We start from the raw sequence: 4999 nt of genomic DNA, 5'->3' as shown, positions 1-4999 counted from the left end.
CTTTTTCCCTATTTAAACTCTCAGTGGTCTCTCTTAGATCAATCGCAACCATCACTAGATCATCTCTCTCGTGTTCTATTTCTCCTAGTTCCATGGTTAGTGCATTTTTATCATTAATGAGACTGTGATAAGCATCAATTAAAATATTAGCCAAAGATATAAGCTTCTTTTGAGAATAGGATTTCAGATTTCTTTGAACATCCAGAAAGTTTACCTCATCTTTATCGTTATCTTCCTCATCCTCATCTAATTTAGCCATTAGAGCAAATATGGAATCATATTCAGCTGCTTCACTTTCTACTGTCATCATGGAGTTGTCACCTTGATCATCATCATCTCCAGATTTGCTGGAGGAGTCTCCCCATGCAACAAGAGCTTGTTTCACAATATTGTCAGCGACATCTTTTCTCTTGAACTTTTTGTCAGGAGCCTGGTTCCTTTTGACTGCTTTGTCTGTTGTGTTTGTACTGATCTTGCTTAAGGAGGGGGCAATCCTTAATAAAATGTCCTGGTTTCCCACGCTTATGACATAGGTCATAGTCTCTTGGCTTGCTAGAGCTGCCCCTTTTTGGAATACCTCCATTTCTGCGAACCATTTTCTGAAATCTCTTTGTCAGGTAAGCCATGTCGGCATCCTCACCACTTGAGTCATTTTTGTTTGTCTTGAGGACCAAGTTCTTCTCCCTTTTAAGCTCTCTTCTTTCATTATCGTTCTTCTTCTTCATTTCATAAGTTTTCAGATTACCAATGAGTTCATCAATGGTCAGCTTCTGCACATCCTTTGCCTCTGTAATGGCGTTTACCTTGCTTTCCCAGGAACCAGGTAATACACTAAGTATTTTCCTGACAAGTTTGTTCTTGGGAATGATTTCTCCCAGTGAGTGAAGCTCATTGATGATAGAGGTGAAGCGAGTGTGCATGTCCTGAATGGACTCGTCATCCTTCATTCTGAAGAGCTCATACTCAGTTGTCAACATGTCGATCTTCGACTGCTTGACTTGAGTTGTCCCTTCGTGTGCTGTTTGAAAAGCTTCCCAGATCTCCTTAGCACTCTGACAGGCTGAGATGCAATTGTATTCATCTGGTCCGATGCCACAGACAAAAATCTTTTTTGCCTTGAAATTCTTCTCAATAGCCTTTCTGTCAGCATCGTTGTACTCTTTTCTCGTTTTTAGGACTGTAGTTGTTCCCTCATCAACAGTTTTCATGGGAACAAAAGGTCCATCACAGATTACATCCCACAACGCTGAGTGCTCAGCCATGATAAAATCATGCATTCTTGTTTTCCACCAACCATAGTATTGGCCGTTGAATCCAAGTGGTCTATACGTTGATTATCCTTTCTTGAAGTTTGGTGGAGCATCCATGAGGATCCTTTTAGGTCTATAAACTTATCATAGCACATCATCATGATAATCATATGATAGAAACTGAGGGTCCACCAAACTATATAGAGAATCAGGTTCTCTATTAGTTCCCACAGAACACACGTACACTGCAGTAGGTAAATGACACAAAAAAGTTTTACGTGAAAAACTCCCAGCTCACGGGATTAAAAATCACGACCTATCCTTGTAGGATTTCAACTTCACTACTGAGCAAATTTTAGATTACAATCTATTGTAACCTAGGAATTAACCTCTTAATCCTTCACTAACTTGTAACAACTCTATTACAAGTCACTTTGTAATAACTCTATTACAAAGACTTACAACTTGACTAACTCTAACAAAGACACAAATACAAAGGTTTATGATTTACAAATGTTTCCTACACAATGCTTCTAACTAAACTAAGTAGGAATTACAAGTAAAGAACTTTAACAGAGGTGCAACACAACTAGGGGCATGTAATGCCCTTGAGAATCACTTGCAAGATTGGCACAAACTTGAGAGAAAATGCTTGATCGATTCTTGAATGTGCAAGTATTTTGTTTTACCTTTGCTTGATATAAATAACTCATTTATGACATCACTTGAATGATGTAAGCAATTTAGATAAAGGGCATTCCCCATAAAGTTGACTGCTGCACTGTTTTTGCACTGTTGCGTGTGCAAGCAGCAACTTTACAGTTGTGAGGAGTTGACTTGTACAGTCACCACGGGAACTGGTGGCCATCTGTTCCCTCTGTTGTTGACTCTGAAGAGTTGAACCACGTCCCCGAACTGAGACTTGTTCTTTACGTACATGAGCATGTGTAACAGGTTCCTTATCTGACTCTTATCAATAAGTTTGTTAGATCATCAAAACATAACAGAGATACATATAACCTATCAATTTTCCCCTTTTTGATGATGACAAACTTATAATTGAAGTTTTCCCTAAGAGCAAGAATGGTATATCAGTTTCCTGTATTCCCCCTGAATCTGTTCCCCAGCTTGTTCCCCTCAATTATTTTTCCTTTTTTTGGCATCATAAAAAGATCTATAGCAAGCAAGAAGTAAAAAGAAGTCTAGCTTGGTTAACTCATGTCATATGTGTGCACACAATTCTGACTAAAAACAGAGCAAAAGAACAAGGCATACAAAGTAAAAGGATGAAGCTTTCATTAATTTTTTGAAAATTAAGCAGGGAACAGTTCCATTGTTACCAAAACATCCACAATAAAAACAACAAAAGGTACCAGTCATAAACATCATTAAGATGAAAAACGGAAGACGAACACTAGGAACTTGACACTGGAAACATGACAACTATTAAGGAGCACCGGAAGGGAGAGCCCTAGAGGCAGAGGAAGAGACAAAGGTTCTAAGAAGATTGTTCATACGAGCATTTGCAGACCCTTGCTCGGTTAGCAACCTTTCCTTCAGGTCTTCAACTTGTCTCCTGAGAGCAGCATTTTTCTTTGTCAGGCAGGCAACCTCTGTGTTTTGGGCATTACTGGAACCAGCTGTCTCCTGGGTATGACTGAACTGACCTTCGAGAATGGCATTCCGAGCCTTCAGCTTCCTTATTTGTTCAGTGACACTGTTTTGAGCGTTGATCAACTGAGAAATGGTAGAATTACTACCTACCCCTCCACTCCTATTAATGCACTCACACTCTTCAAAGATGGTTTTGGAGAAAGATTGCTTGCGAGTTCCTACGTAATCTAAAAATTGATAGAACTGACCAAAAAAACAAAAAAGAAATAGTGTATCAATTTTGGGAGATGAATTATTCACCCACGTATAGGCTAACCATGAATATTTTACCTCAATTGGACTCAGTAAAAATCATATTGCTTCAGATTTGGTTCCTAAAAAATTGTTTTACCTCTTGATTTGATAGAACGGAACATGATTGAAATCCCATCGCCAATCTAAAGAATTCAATTCCTTCAAAATTGGGGAAAAAGATACCATGACAACCTTGATTTGATAGATCTGGAAATAAAAAGCTCCTAAATTTCAATCTTATTTTCAGTGAAGATGCAGTTGAAATCTCATGTCAATCTAGAGAAGTCATATCATTGGCTAGAAAGATTAACCTAATTGCCAAAACTAGGAGCAGAAATACGTGTTATTTGAAACTAGAGATAAGACAACATGCTGAATTATGACCAAAACCCCGTACCTACTACAGAAGTGATCAGATCCACCTTTCAGTCTGTTCTTGGAAGTTAAGCGATAAACTATTGATATAATTGATATTTCTATTAAATGAACCATGACTTCCACACAAATGACCATTTTCAGACTCGGGGAGGTAAGAATTTTCAGAGCCGGAGAAGTAAGAACGCCCATGAAAACAACAAGTTGAATTTTGGACATGTGAAAAGAAATGGAAGGAGGAACTAGCTCCGAGAGAAAAGGTGAGAGAAGAATAGTTTAGAGGAGAGACAAACATACATAAATATATTTTTATAAGAAAATAAATAAAAGCAATCAGTTGTGATGATATCGATGTACAGTACAATGAATAGATTTACTTACAATGACGTTGGATATCAGACCACTGACTTGGTAACCGAGTACGGTCGCGTTTCTCGAAAATGGCTTTTGGAAATTCAGAAAAGCCCTATTCTCCCCTTCAATTTCGTTTTTAATAATTAATAATAATACTATTATAATAAGTATTTCTTTATCCCAATTTATGTGTAGGGTTCAAATTTCAGAGTTTTGGAGGCTCAAAATATTGTAACGTTTAAGTGAATAGGGTCAAAATGTATATATATTTAAACAAATCTTTTATATTTTAAGCATCTATAAAATAACATTATAATTAAGGATGTTCAAATCGAATCGAAAAATTACATCAAATCAAAAAATTAAATCAAATCAATTTAAAAAATAGATATGTTTGGTTTAATTTTGTTTGGTTAAAAAAAACTCAAACCAAACCGGCATATAGATATATTTTTTTTATATACTTTTAAGGCTTTATATAAAATTTTCTTTAAAAATATCTAAAAATATTTGAGATCTTGTCATGGGATATAATATTTAATATAATTATAAAGTGCATCCATTTTTATTTAGAAATAATACTTAATTACCCCATTAGTGTACCAAAGTTCTAGTTGCACTCCTTAAAAATACGGTTGCCTTATGACCTCCCTTCATTAATTAGAAGTGTAATAAATACCACTTTTTCAAGTCATCTCCAATTTCAAAAGAAGAAGTGCAAATCAGGCGCTAATCTTTGCTTGCCACATGTCAAATTCATTTTGTTTTTAATTTTTTTTCAGTTTAACTTTTTATTTGTCTTTTTAATCTTATTTTATTCTTTTCTTTTGCATTTTCTTTCTCTATCTCTCTTTCTTCACCATTTCTCACCTTTGTACGCATAACCTTCTTTCTTCCCCGTCTCTCTCTGCTCCTTATTGCTGGCCGCCCTACATCACCCACCGGAAAACTTTTATCTTAAATCAAAAGGTTGTCGGAGATAATAGATAAGATAAAATTTGTGAGGCCCTTTGAATAGCGTAAAAATGATCTTCTAAATTTATAGAAAACATGTGTGATGACCCGAAAGGTCATCTTATATTTTAGAACCCAATTCTGTGTTCTGAAGCCTT

The 4999-nt window shown here is 36.1% G+C and overlaps 1 long non-coding RNA gene across 1 annotated transcript; it reads right to left on the bottom strand.

The window, feature by feature from the left end:
- Nucleotides 1–2522: 2522 nt before the first annotated feature.
- On the bottom strand, nt 2523–3950 carry LOC107771389 (uncharacterized). Its single transcript, XR_012702853.1, has 2 exons — nt 3556–3950; nt 2523–3107 (listed from the first exon to the last, which is right to left on the bottom strand). It is a non-coding gene; the product is annotated as an uncharacterized LOC107771389 (long non-coding RNA).
- Nucleotides 3951–4999: the final 1049 nt, after the last annotated feature.

This window comes from Nicotiana tabacum, chromosome 19, assembly GCF_000715075.1.
Source record: "Nicotiana tabacum cultivar K326 chromosome 19, ASM71507v2, whole genome shotgun sequence".
Lineage (NCBI taxonomy): Eukaryota > Viridiplantae > Streptophyta > Magnoliopsida > Solanales > Solanaceae > Nicotiana > Nicotiana tabacum.
This window is presented reverse-complemented; position numbering and strand designations above follow the sequence as displayed.